The 14,366-nt window shown below is 40.2% G+C and overlaps 1 long non-coding RNA gene across 1 annotated transcript; it reads right to left on the reverse strand.

The window, feature by feature from the left end:
- Window positions 1–6,535: 6,535 nt before the first annotated feature.
- LOC113602978 (uncharacterized) lies at window positions 6,536–10,061 on the reverse strand. The gene is made up of 3 exons (XR_003424481.2): window positions 9,925–10,061; window positions 8,094–8,197; window positions 6,536–7,829 (listed from the first exon to the last, which is right to left on the reverse strand). It is a non-coding gene; the product is annotated as an uncharacterized LOC113602978 (long non-coding RNA).
- Window positions 10,062–14,366: the final 4,305 nt, after the last annotated feature.

Genomic DNA, 14,366 nt, shown 5'->3' on the forward strand with positions numbered 1-14,366 from the left:
TGGTCTGTCCTATAGCAAAGTTCTCAAAGCTTGGGGTATGCTGTTTAAGATTAGATGCACTAGGGGCGCCTGGGTTGCTCAGTCAGTTGAGCAACCGACTTCGGCTCAGGTCATGATCTCACGGTTTGTGAGTTCGAGCCCTGCGTCGGGCTCTGTGCTGACAGCTCAGAGCCTGGAGCCTGTTTCGGATTCTGTGTTTCCTTCTCTCTCTCTGTCCCTCCCCCACTCATGCTCTGTCTGTCTCTCTCTGTCTCAGAAATAAATAAACATTAAAAAATTAAAAAAAAAAGATTAGATGCACTTGTGAACAGCCCTTAGATGAACTTAGGAGTTTATAAGCAACATTATGGGATTGATATCTTCATCTCCCTCCCTCTATAATCTCACTAAAGTTTCCGTGATCCCTCACCCCCTCTGCCTTTTCTAGTACTTCAGCCAGCAAGGCAAACTTTACTTTCTCTGATCTGCTTCACAATTCTCATGACTGCATCTGTTTTGGGACCAAGAAGCACAAGAACTGAGGGGGAAAAAAAAAACAAAACCAAAAAACCAGCAGTAGGAATTGCCCCCATGGTCTTGTCACTACAACTCCTCCGGTCAGAGTGAATCTTCTTCCCTCAGAGTGGTTCCCTTGGAGCCACTGCTCCCATCATCTTTGCTCCTGATGTGCCATAATGATAGTCTCTAGGGGCTGTGGTGGGAAAGGAAAGAAACAAAAGAGGGATTTCATCTCACTCTTTATGACACTTGGAGTCTTGTTTTCTGCTCTTGGACCTGTAAGAGAGGACTCCTATCAGAGTTCCACTCCACCTGCTGTACACTTCTGGGCTTTGGCTGTTTTTGAGTCTGGGTAGAATGATTCTGGAGGGGAAGACATGAGAAACTCCTGTGAGTGTCATATTACATCAGAGTGTGATCTGTTTCCTTAATATGCCTTGTTTACTCTTCAGAATCCTCACATCACGACTTCATCCATTCTGTCCAGAGTTTATAGTTGTGCGTGGTGGGAGAGGGTCACAGGGTAGAGTGTGTTCATTCCATGTAGCCTGGAGTCAAAAAGTTATGGACAGGGTACTTTTTTATAGTTAAGTCGTCTGTTGCATAAGAAAACATCTCAAATTGTATAACCGGATACATCGTTTCAGTTTTTTCTGAGAACATTTTATTTCACCACCAATATAAAGCTATTATGCTTTATATTTGACCTGATCTGATTAAATTCGATCTAAAATCTTTGGTGAGTTTCATTCACTGAAATGACAGCTTTTTTTTTTTCCACCCACCATGACTGACAGATTCAACATCAAATCTTTTGAATTCAAAACTGCCTCAGGACATAAAAAACCTACAGAAAATGTAATATAACCAGATGGCCATAACTGTATCAACATATTCAAAGAGAGGTATCATCCTTAAATACAGTGACAATTTCATTATTTATAGGACCAGATTGAATGAAAAGTGGAAGAAGGGGAGGAGTATTCGTTTTCCACAGAAGCCATTAATAATATGTGGTCCCCATGAGGTCCTCTCTGGGATTCATAGTCTGTGTTACAAAGGACTGATGTAGACTGATCAGGGAGGCCAACAGTAACTTGGGGTTTATCTTCTCATATAGTGAAATACAAGAGTAGATCCTCCATTGAATTAATATTCACATGGTGTCTGTAAATTATTATGTAAAATGATAAGTAATGCATAAGCTTCACGATCCCTTCTGTTACATATAATGAATGTTCCATTTTACATCCAAGATTTTGAGCTCTTTACTAGATTCCAACCAAGTATCAGGATAATTTTCGCATTTATTTGGCTCAAGAATAAGATTGACTGTATTCATAAGCAAGACCTCAGATTTCTTTTCTACCGAGGATATTTGACTGCTTGGATTTTCTTGATACTGTTTACATTATGGTAAACAGATGATCAACCCTCCATGTCTGTATTCGGCTCCACTCCAGAAATCACTGAATATGTATACAAAATTGAAGCAGAAGTTCAGAAGCCTTTTTCTCATGTTAACCCTGTTTGCAAAAATAAACACACAAACACAGAAATGGCAGCATAAGATAAGCATGATAGAGAGGAAGTGTGGTAGGCAGAATAATGGTCCCCCCAGAATGTCTGTATCCTGATCTTTGGTGCTTGTGAATATGTTACCTTACATGACAAAAGAAACTTTGCAGTTGTGTTTAAGGATTTTGAGATGGGGAGATTATCCTGGTGTATCCAAGTGGGCCCAATGTAATTACAAGTTTTCTTATAAGGAAAGAGCAAGTCAGGAGAGTCAGAGAAGGAGATGTGCCAATAGAAGCGGAGGCTGAGTGACGTAGCCCTGAGCTAAGGGATGTGGGCCGCCTAAGGGAGATGGAAAAAACAAAGAATGGATTCTCCCCTAAAGCCTCTAGAAGAAATGTAGGCCCTGATTTTAACATCCTAACACCCTTTTCGGACTCTTGAGCTCCAGAACTATAATATAATTAATTAATTTGTGTTGTTTTAAGCCACTATATTTGTGCCAATTTGTTACAGCATAAATAAGAAACTAATATACTGAGTTTCTGGCTACATGAGGGAACCACGGTGGCCTCTGAAATTGACTATATGCATCACAATTAATTTGCCTGGACAACAGCTCATCAGGAATCTGTGGAAGAAAGAAGAAAGAAGAAAGAGGGAGATGATGGATGGAGAACGCAGGGAGGGGAGGGGGAGGAGAGGAAAGGAAGGGAAAGAAGATCATTTTGTGAAAGTCTCAACGCCAGCTGGAACTTCAGGCCAGCTTTTCAGGTTCCAGCTGGAACATCAGGGAATATAGTTCGCAGGAAGTAATGCACATCAGACTCCATTCCTGAGAAGGAGCAGCTGCCCAGGAAGTAATCAGAGAAGACACTAAGAAAACCCTGTAAGTTCTCCTAATTCAGCTAAATAAGACCTCACGTAAAGACCCCGGGGCTTCTGGAGCCCTCTGCCATCTGGAAGCTGCCAAGACACTGGAACCCACAGTGGTTGGGTGGTTAGGGCATGAAGGGAGACCAAGGGAAATACTGTCTCCTGCCATTGCGTGTTCCTGGAGTTCGGGCTTTGCTCAAAGGAAAGTCCATCACCAGCAGACCTCATGTCTACTCGTGTTTTTTCAAACACAGTGAGGAAATATCAGAATCCAAAAGCTCTGAGATTCTCAAGGGTCTTCCTAGGTTTGCTGGATCTCTATAAACTAATGCAGAAGTACAGCAAATGTCATTTTTTTCTTTCATTTGGATTCAAAAATTTCAGGCAGGTGTTTGTCCCATTTTGAGGATAGCTATAACTTATATCTAACTATAAACCACTATGTAAAGATGAGCAAAAGAGAAAAATGGTCAAATCTCTTAGAAAATATTGCAAGTCAATGAAAAAAAAAGTTTTCTAGAACTGCGGAGAAACTTGCTGCCTGAACAGTAGGAAAATTTAGAGAATCTCTCATGTTCGATTCTAAATGATTGAAGAGGACGTTTTATCTTTGAAACAAATTTGAGTAGTCATGAATAAGGCTCAGGGGAGTCTGCATTAAGAATAAAAATATATACCGGCTGGTTGAAAGGTTATATACAAAACGAGTAGAGTATGATAAATCAGCTTTTGTAAAAATCACTTTGGAAAAATCGTAGACATGTGTGAGGAACTTAGAAGCTACATGGAAAAGATGAGAAGAGGAAAATGATAAATAAAAGTTAACTTTCCCTAGCAATTGCTAATACTACAGTTGGCTGATGTATCTGAATAGTGTCTTCGTTGTCACTGAGGAAACTTTGTCCTGTTGAGTAATTCAACAGCTCATTTTGCAATAAACGGAACAGGAGGGATGAATGTACTTCAACCACAGATGACACTCTGGGCTATCTTCTGAGCACCAGGACCATGGTCTCCGTGAAGGCCTGCATGCTACAGATTAATATCCTTTATCAAGGGTAAGAAAGAGGGTAACTATGGATCACACGCCCAATTTGATAACAATAAATTTGGAGGGGGAAGCAAATTGGGTTGTAACTCCACTTTTCAGTTCACGGGTCAAGTACAACCATAGGTTGCTTCAAATAGAAAAGTTTGGGGTGCCTGGGTGGCTCAGTCAGTTGAGCGTCTGACTTCGGCTCAGGTCATGATCTCACGGTCCATGAGTTCGAGCCCCGCGTTGGGCTCTGTGCTGACAGCTCAGAGCCTGGAGACTGCTTCGGATTCTGTGTCTCCCTCTCTCTCTGACCCTCCCCAGTTCATGCCCTGTCTCTCTCTGTCTCAAAAATAAATAAAACATTAAAAAAAATTTAAAAAAAAGGTTTGGCAAAAATCAGTGAAAGCTGGGCTCGATCCCACCATCCTGGGATCATGACCTGAGCCGAAATCAAAAGCGAGTGTATCACTGACTGAGCCACCCAGGCACTCCAGTGAATTGTTTTTTGTTTTTTGTTTTTTTAATTTTTTAATGTTTGTTTGTTTTACTTTTGAAGGAGAGAGCACAAGTCAGGGAGGGGTAGAGAGAGGGGGACAGAAGATCTATAGCCGGCTTCATGCTGACAGTAGGGAACCTGATGCAGGGCTTTGACTTGTGAACAGCAAGATCGTGTCCTGAGCCAAGGTCAGATGCTTAACCGACAGAGCCACGCAGGCACCCCAATTGTATTTTTTAAATTGTGTGTTACAGTCTTTTATACCAGTAAAATGTATAAGTCTGTGTGTGCATACACACACACACACACACACACACACACACACACGTATACATACATTTTTCAGAGCCAATTATTAAACATTTACTAGTGTGTTACTACTTATAGATGATAATTGTTTCTTAAAAATCAATTAGAATTAATTGAAAAAGATAAGTGTATATAAAATAAGTACAAAATACTGGGGAAATATTTTATTTAATAAAATTGATAGCAGTATTCGATTTGTTCCTTGAAGACAACTTGCTAAAGTGGTGAATCATTAAAATTATACAAATATGCTTGCAAACATGACTTCAACTTAAAAATTCATGACAACTTGTCAACAAGTGTTGGCAAGGATGGAGAAATTCGAACACCCAAACACTATACACACAAATGGCGCAACTGTTGTGGAAAACAGCCTGGCCGTTACTCAGAGGGTTAAATATAGAGTCACCCTGAGACCCAGAAATTCTACTCTTGAGTGTCTACCCAAGAGAACTAAAGACACATGTCTACATGAATACTCCACACCAATGTTAAACCTAACAGCCAAAAAGTGAAAAACAACCTATATGTCCAACAAGTGTTTTAAAAAAAAATCCCAAGAAAAAATATTGAGATACACATGAATACATACGACATGAAATACACTTGTTTTACGTGAAGAAAATATTACAACTTTGATGAGAAATATGAAAGAAGATTTTATTTTATTGAAAGAAAGGAGAGATGTATTTGTGAAAACATAATGTTGGGCTGTGTGGGGGCCTAAGGTGCTGTAGAACTCAGTATTATAAACAGATTAACTCGTCCCAAGTTACTTTTAAATTTTAATTATTTATTTTGGGTAGAAACCTTACCTTTCCCTCTTTTTGTACTTGGTAAGGGGATTCTAAAGTTTTTTTTTTTAATTTTTTAATATTTTTATTTATTTTTGAGAGAGAGAGAGAGAGGGTGGGGGAGGGACAGAGAGAGACAGAGGAGACAGAATCCGAAGCAGGCTCCAGGCTCTGAGCCGTCAGCACAGAGCCCGACACAGGGCTTGAACTCACGAGCTGTGAGATCATGGCCTGAGCCGAAGTCCGACGCTTAACCCACTGAGCCACCCAGGCGTCCCTAAAGTTCATTTTTTCATTATTTTAAATATTTATTTTTGAAAGAGAACCAGAGAGGGGCAAAGAGAGAGGGAAACAGGATCCAAAGCAGGCTCTGTGCTGTCAGTGCAGGGCCAAATGCAGGGATTGAACTCACAAACACCAGGATCATGACCTGATCTTAACCGACTGAGACACCCAGGTGCCCCAGGATTCTAAAGTTTATTGAAAATTTAAACTACTGGGAATTGTCCTGAAATTAAAAAAATAATAAGAAGAGTAAAGAGAAAAGATTTACTGTACCACATATAAGGTATTATCAAGCTTTGGCATACATAAAGTATGAAGAAAGTGATATTTTAACTGAAGAGATCAGGAACACAATTCAATAGATGAGAAAATGTGTATACAAAATAATTGGGGAAGGAAACCATTATTGAATACATTATAACGTGACAACTAGTAAAATATAAAATTCTCTTTCTGTCTCACACCTTACATTGAAATAAATTACAGACTGGTCAAAAGAATTTCAACCTTCCTGAAAAGAAAGCCACAAAAGAACTAAAACAAAATGGTTATAGGTGATAACAGTTAACAAAGAGCATTGTAGGAATGAAAACTATAAAATAAACCACAAATTAATGTGTTGGAATATACACAAATGTAAATTTTCTGTCCATCAAAAGCGTTTAAGCTGAGATGGCAAAGGGGAAAATTATAACGTTTAAGCTGAGATGGCAAAGGGGAAAATTTGTGCCACAGATAAAATGCTTCTTATCTGTAATATGTGAAATGCTTTTATAAGTCACTAAGAAAAAGACAACCAAAAACATATAAATAATATACACAATTAATTTATTTAATTAAAATATCCATGTATGAAAACATGGTTATGCACAAATAAAAAATTAAGTTCAAATTCACAGGAAATGAGATATTATTTTTTACATAGTTGGAAACAATGGAAAGAATGATAACTGATGTTCTAAAAAGTAAAATAAAAGGATATTCCTGAAAATTTTTATTTCCCTATAAATTTCTATAATCATTTCAAAGAGAAGTTATCCTAAGGGGATAATTAGTCATGTCAAAAGACTAACATATAAAGACATTCTTAATTGTATTATTTATTTTTACCAAAAATAACTAAGTAAAACCACCTTAATGGTCCCTGATAGGGTACATGCCCAACAAATTATGGTAAATCTACATGGTTGAAAATTATGTAACCACTAGCAATCATGGTTCCAAAGAATTTAATCATATGAGAAAAAACTCATGATATGTTGCCAAAAACATTACGCACATAAGTTCAGTGATTCTCACGTGTACACACTCATGCATGTGAATGCACACACACGCACACACATGCACCAAACCATTTTTATAAAAACACTCACACATTAACTGAAAAAGTTTATGATGATCATCCATAATTTTTATATTCTCCTTAAGGTTTTAAGTTTTTTCCAAATTTCTATAATGAACTGATTTATTTTATAAGCAGGAACTAAGTATTAAAATAAAAACAAAATTTTCAATTGAAAGCATTGTATAGAACATTCACTGAGCATGTACCGTGTACCTTGCACTGTTCTTGATGCTAGGGCTGTGCCGGGGTCCCATCACATTTCTGCTCTCTAGAACCTTACATCCTAGTGACAGATCACACAAAAACATCTCCCCCAGACTCCGCTGCCAAAAAGAGTGTGTTTTAGGGGCTCAAAAAGCAACCAGCCCTGAGTGGAACCTCTTATTCTAACTCAACTGACTCCGAAGGAGTTTTTTACCTGTGTGAACACTGATTAACCCTGGACCGCTCACAAGGAAGCTGTGTCCAAGGTATCAGGTGTCCGATACCACAACAGAAGATACGGGTGATTTAAATCCAGACTTGTTCTTTTTCCTGAAACGTAGAGGTTGTGATCCTGTTGTTTCCAAAGCTTGGCATTTCGAACATCTGTATCTTTACAGAAGATTCATAGTTTTTCTGCTGTATGGTTTGTGCAAATTCACAAGTAGTCTCAGATCCACAAAGACATGCCTATTTATAGCCAATGGGAGAGAAAATACTTATTCTATCAATTCTGTGTCACTTAAGTAAATTCATTTGTATCCACATTCTTTCATCCACGTTAGGTTCTAAATTTCTGGAGGATGGGAACCCTGGAGGCTATTCTGAAATTTGTATAGGCACTAACTTAAACACATTCATTTTTAATAAAGATTCTAATGCTTTAGGATGATTAACATGAGGTTACTCAGTACATAGTAAAGAACTGTGTACATTACCTGATTGACGACTTACCTGGGGTGGTGTATAAATACGCTCTTACAAACTTGTCCATACATGCTTTGCTAGCCATGCTGAAAATCATGTTTCCACACTATTTACACAAAATAAAGCAGATGCTGCCAAAAAAAAAAATAATAAAAAAAAAGCGCTTTATTCTTAGTTGACAGAATGTATATTTTTGCATTTGAGCCTATGTTACTGCAGGGGCACAACATAGTTATAATGTATGTTTCTCTCTTTCATGACATCGTGTCAAGAAGGAAAGAAGAGGGAGGAAGGAGGAGGAGGGGAAAAAGAAGAAGAGGAAGGAGAAGAAGGAGAAGAAGAAGAAATTGTCAGGGCTAGATTATTTTTACATCAACATATATGTTTAATCTGTGAAGAAATGGCTTATAGTAGCCCCATATTTGCTGTGTTCTACCTTTTTCTCTTTCTGGGAGAACAGATGTTTAACCATTCTAGCACATTCGCCATTTAGGTGATTAGGACCCAGGCTCAGTTATGAGGACATCTAAGAAAGGTCCCCAAATCTACATACAGCTCAAAAGAAAATCATCACTTGACTTCCTAACAGCAGTATTTTAACCTTTTATGAGCAAAATTTTCTGTAGAGCTTCTAAAAACACTTTCTTGGGGCTCGTTTTCAATGATTACAGTTTTAGTAGATTTGGCCAGAACCAAGGATGGCTGTTTAAAACAAACAAACAAAAGCTACTTACACAGGTGATTCTCACATGTCCTGAAGGCAGAGAACCGCTATTTGAGATATGTGAAGACCTCCTCAATGATGTTAAAATCATGTTATGAAATTAACAGTTCACATGATGGAGTTTTCCCATACAATTTAGGTGTATCAATTTGGTTCAAATCAACCAATATTTGCCAAGAATCTATCAGGTACAAATCACCTCCCTCTGACTGGGGAACACAAAGGTATGCTGAAAACAAAAGAAAACAAAAACCTATCGCAGCCCTAAATGATTAACCCCTACTGATTAAACTCCAAGAGAGAATCTGGAAGGCTCTAGAAGGCATGACAAAAATGCTATGGGGGCGGAAAGAGGGAAAGGTCTCATCGCTCTCACAAAATCGTGAAAAGCATTATTAAAGATGTAGTCGAGGCAGGCATTGAAGAATTGAAGGGAATCTGACAGGCTGAAGTTGGAGGGGCCGGCCAGGGCAGGACCCCGAAGGAGGAAGGAAAGGATGGATGGGAGCAAACTGGCTGAAGCTTAAGTAGAAAAAATAAAGCGAGAAAGTCCTTTTGGGAAATTAATTCCATAGGCAAGAACTCAAACCAAGGAAATGAAAGAAATTCCCTTACCACCATAGAACCTAATAAAAACTCATTTTCAAAGAACGAGCTCAGAGAAAGGAATAGTAAAAACAATAGAATGAATGGAAAAAAATGGAGATTGCAGTTAAAGAAACAAAATAAGGAACAAAACAGCAATATTGGAAACACATACATTAAGCATGTAATAAACAGAACACCATGTCTGAAATTTAATTATTGAAATAAAGGCTTTAGATAAGGGTTGGTGCTGAGGGGAAACAGAAAACAATTAAAACATTTAGATAGATGACATCTTATTTCATTAAAGCAAAGTTACCATCAACTGCAAGACGCACGGCTATTTTACGTAGCACTCAAAAAGGAAAAAAGAGCTGCCGATAACACCAGGACACAAGGTTGTCTTAGCATTTTTATATTTCCTGATGGAGCACATTTAATCATAGGCAAGATTGTTTTATATCACGTACGGTTCTGGCGCACACAAAAAGGATACCTTATCAAGATTTATAACAAGATAAATGAGTTAAGACATAACTAGTTTCTCACATTGTGTCCAATTGCCCTCCATCGCTTTCTAGCTCAGAGTTGTTGATGTCTGTGTTTTTCTCCAGCTGATGTCTCAGTAGCACAGCATAACCCAGCATCATCTAATCGTGACCGTTATCGTTTGTGAGAAAATATGCCGTCGATGAATATCTGTTTCAAAGATAATCCAACACACAAATGGCAGATGTACCTGAATAAAAAAAGTCAGAGAGCGGATTCTTGGAAATGTATTCAAATTGTAAGTACAAAAGTTCACTTAATAAGGTACACTCTGTTCCAGAAAAAAATAGAGAGAGAATTTGGACACAGAAGAAATACTGATGAAGGTACCACGTTTCAAGAATGGGCTGTATAGTATATTACTGAAGCATGTGGAGCTGACAGTAAGACTGCCAGCGTTCAGCTCTCAGTTCTTTTTAGTTACAGTCTGTGTCCTCACTGGCAATCTGTGCTACCTCTCTAGGGGGGGCTGGGGGGTCAAAATGCCATATCTCAGAAGGTTGTTGTGAGGATGAAGCAACTGTCAGGAAGCGGGTTGAATATAACTGTTAGGTTAAAAACGATCATTCAGAGGGGTGCCTGGGTGGCTCAGTCAGTTGAGCGTCCGACTTCGGCTGGGGTCACGATCTCGCGGTTCGTAAGTTCGAGCCCCGCGTCAGCACAGGCTCTGTGCTGACAGCTCGGAGTCTGGAGCCTGCTTGGGATTCTGTGTCTCCCTTCTGTGTCTGCCCCTCCCCCACGCATGCTCTGCCTCTCTCTGTCTCTCAAAAATAACAAATAAATGTGAAAAAAACAAAAACAATCATTCAGAGTTCTACACTGGCTGACATGGAGTCACAGAGACTGGACTTACTCTCCCTCCTGAAACTAACACCCATTGGACCAACTGTATGGAACAAGAAGGGTTTTCAAGACATGAGACCCTCCTGCGCCCCACTCCCCACAACACACCACAGTGATCCCTGAGGGACTGGAAAAGAATAAGATGTGCCCCACAGCTGCTCAAATGTGTCTTCTGGGGAGAGGTTCTATGCCCCGGGGGAAATGGGACCGCAGGTGGAGCCAGTGGTTTCCCCGGAGCTGAAGAGATGGAGATGGGCTTCTGGGGAGGCCAGGTGTCCAGCGTATGGGGCAGAAGGCCAGAGAGGGGAGAGCTGTCCAGAGGAACTCAGGAGATCTGTGGGGGGTCCCCATCCACTGTCAGCACACACAAGGGAGGAAGCTTTCTGAGAACCATCGAAAGGATCGGGAAGATAATTGCTGAGGTTCGCGCAGGGCCAGAAATTGTTCTGTTCCCAAGAGCCAGAGTGGAAAGCCTCAGAATTCATGGGCCATCGGGGACAGTGCTCAGATGCCTCAGTCATAGGAAAGAATTAGCTCCAGACCAAATGCTGCTCTGGGCCAGCCTAACAGAGCTTGGAGGCAAGACCCACAATGTCCTCAATGTGTTAAATGTTTCTAAATAACTCTTTTGGTGACATGTCTGATCAAATCTTTTGCCCATTTCTTTTTCAGTTGGATTTTTTGTTTTTTACTATTAAATTAAAAAAAAATTTTTTAATGTTTATTTATTTTTGAAGGAGAGAGAGACAGAGTGTGAGTGGGGGGGGGGGGCGGTGGGTAGAGAGAAAGGGAGACACAGAATCTGAAACAGGCACCAGGCTCTGAGTTGTCAGCACAGAGCCCGACGCAGGGCTCAAACCCACGAACCGGGAGATCATGACCTGAGCCGAAGTCAGACGCTCAACCGACTGAGCCACCCAGGTGCCCCTTTAGTATTAAATTTTTGAAGTTTTTTTTTTATATAGTTTCCAGTTTTATTGAGATATAATCGAAACATAACATTGTATTAGCTTAAAATATACAACATAATTATTTGGTATATGTTATATAAATAATATACATATAGCAAAATGATTAGTTAACATCTGTCACCTCACGTAGCTACAGACTTTTTTTTTTCTTGTGATGAGAAGCTTTACGTTCTGCTCTCTTAGCAACTTTCAAATACACAACACATGTATTCTGGTTACAAGACCTTTTCAGAGGTGTGGTTTGCAAACGCTTTCTCCCAGTGTGTGATTTGTATTTTCATTCTCTAGGCCGTGTCATTTAAAGGGCAGAAGTTCGGGGCCTCTAGGTGGCCCAGTCGGTTAAACGTCGGATTTTGGCTCAGGTCATGATCTCACGGTTCCTGAGTTTGAGCCCCGCGTGGGGCTCTGTGCTGACAGCTCAGCACCTGGGGCCTGCTTCAGGTTCTGTGTCTCCCTCTCTCTCTGCTCCTCCTCTGCTTGCACTCTTGTCTCTTTTTCAAAAATAAATAAAACACTAAAAAAACAACTAAAAAGTTAAAGGGCAGAAGTTCTTATTTTGATAAATTCCAATGTTATCAACACACACACCCACCCACCCACACACACACAGAGCAATATTCATTGCTGCTTTATTTGCAATAGGAAAAACTTGGAAATAATGCAAATGCCATCAACAGGTGCATGGATAAATAAATTTTGGTACATTCATACAGTAGTATACTACCGCTCAGTAATGGACTAAGTAAATATATGAATAAACTATTCACACATTCAACAACTTGCATGAATCTCAAAATAATTATGCTCAGTAAAAGAAGGCAGGCCAAAACAGGAGGTACAAATTGTATGATTCCATTTATAGATACCTCTAGAAAACCCAAGCTAATGTGCAGTGATGCAAACAGAACAGCGGTTGCCTGGAAAGGGCAGATGGAGACAGCCGGAATTACAAGGGGGCACAAGGATACATTTGGAAGCGGCGAACGTGTCTGTTATCTTCATTGTGGTGATTATTTGATGGTTATATACATGCTCTGAAACTTATCAAATCGTACACTATGACCATGTATATTTTATTTTATGTACATTATACTTCAATAAAGCTCTAAAAATTATTCAGTCATCCAAGCAAAAAAGCAACCACGTACTAAGAAAGGTGGGGGAAAAAAGGTGGAAAAATATCAAGCTAACCTCAGATTTCTCCATGGCCATATAACTCGATTTTACTTAGTGATTTTTTTTTTTAAAGTTTTTATTTATTTATTTTGAGAGAGAGGAAGCACAAGTGGGTGGAGGGACAGAGAGAGAGAATCCCAAGCAGGCTCCACACTGTCAGTGCAGAGCCCAACTCAGGGTTCGAATCCACGAGCCGAGCCGAGAAATCATGACCTGAGCTAAGGTCGGAGGCTTAACCCACAGAGCCCCCCAGGTGCCCCTATTTACTTGGTGATTTTATCAAGATAGTTGGCGGACTTTTTCATGTCTGTAAGAGCCCAGAGGCTACGGCACTGACGATCATTTCTTTAAAAGAAAAAGTAAAGGCCGGCAAATCATTACAAGCATGACAACTGGTACAGGCCAGTCCTGGGCTGTTGCAGGGGCTTCTGGAAAGTATCTCAGGGCCCTGATCCTGTCTGAGTACCTGGGTAAAGGCCACTCTGGGCAAAGCACATCTGTGCTAAGATAAAGAGAAGCTTTCTGGGTGAAGAAGAGTCCCAAGAGTGTCTTGGGAAGAAAGAACACGTGCAAATGAGGTCCTCCCTTACTGTGAGCTAATCTGCTTCCCAGGAAATGGTGCCAGGTCTAGGAAATTCGATTCAGATGCTTAAGAGTTTGGCCAAAGTCACCCTAGGAAGTGACCAAGACCAGTGAAAATTTAAACAGCTCTGTTTGACCTATTTGATCCAAGAAGAAAAAAAAAAAAAAAGCAAGCCCAAACCCAGAAAGCTATATAATGTAACCATGAGAGCTGAAAAAGGGAAGAGTAATTCATACTACCGTCCGGAAAATACAAAAGACACATGTGGAAGTTCCCAAATATCTGTCTTGAAAAAAAAAAAAATAGCCACCCTTGTGAAAAAAAAAAAAAAAATTACCCACCCTTGTGACCTGAAACTAATGTAACGCTGTGTGTATCAATCATATATATAAACTTCCACGGGCTTACTGAGCTCTCACTGGATGAAATCCAAGCGCATTTGCACCCCATACCCAAGCCTGCATCATTCGCTCACTGCCTAGCTTTCTGCATGTATTTCATCCGTGTCTCTTCACGTTCCTTCCAGCTGCACTCAACAAGCCCCAACTTTGGAAGGCCTTGCTGGCTTCCGGTGGCTACATTGGCTTCCTTTGCGGGAAAGTTCCACCCCGCCATCCTCCAGGCCCCACCACTCCTCCTCCAAAGGGCGCTCCGTGAGTGGAGAAGTCTGTGCCCAGGCTCAGTGCTATCCATCCGCTCGCCAGCGCAGAGGATGTGCTCCACCCAATAGGCCCCACATCCCTGTCACTTTTTTAAACCTCCAAAGGAGTGATGAAAGATCTAAAAAATGAAGCACCTTAAAGTTGCAGCATTTCCTGGGTGATGCACAATACCCGGGTCCTCCTCGGGAGTGGAAGGACATTTGGGGA

The sequence above is a fragment of the Acinonyx jubatus genome, chromosome A2, assembly GCF_027475565.1.
Source record: "Acinonyx jubatus isolate Ajub_Pintada_27869175 chromosome A2, VMU_Ajub_asm_v1.0, whole genome shotgun sequence".
Lineage (NCBI taxonomy): Eukaryota > Metazoa > Chordata > Mammalia > Carnivora > Felidae > Acinonyx > Acinonyx jubatus.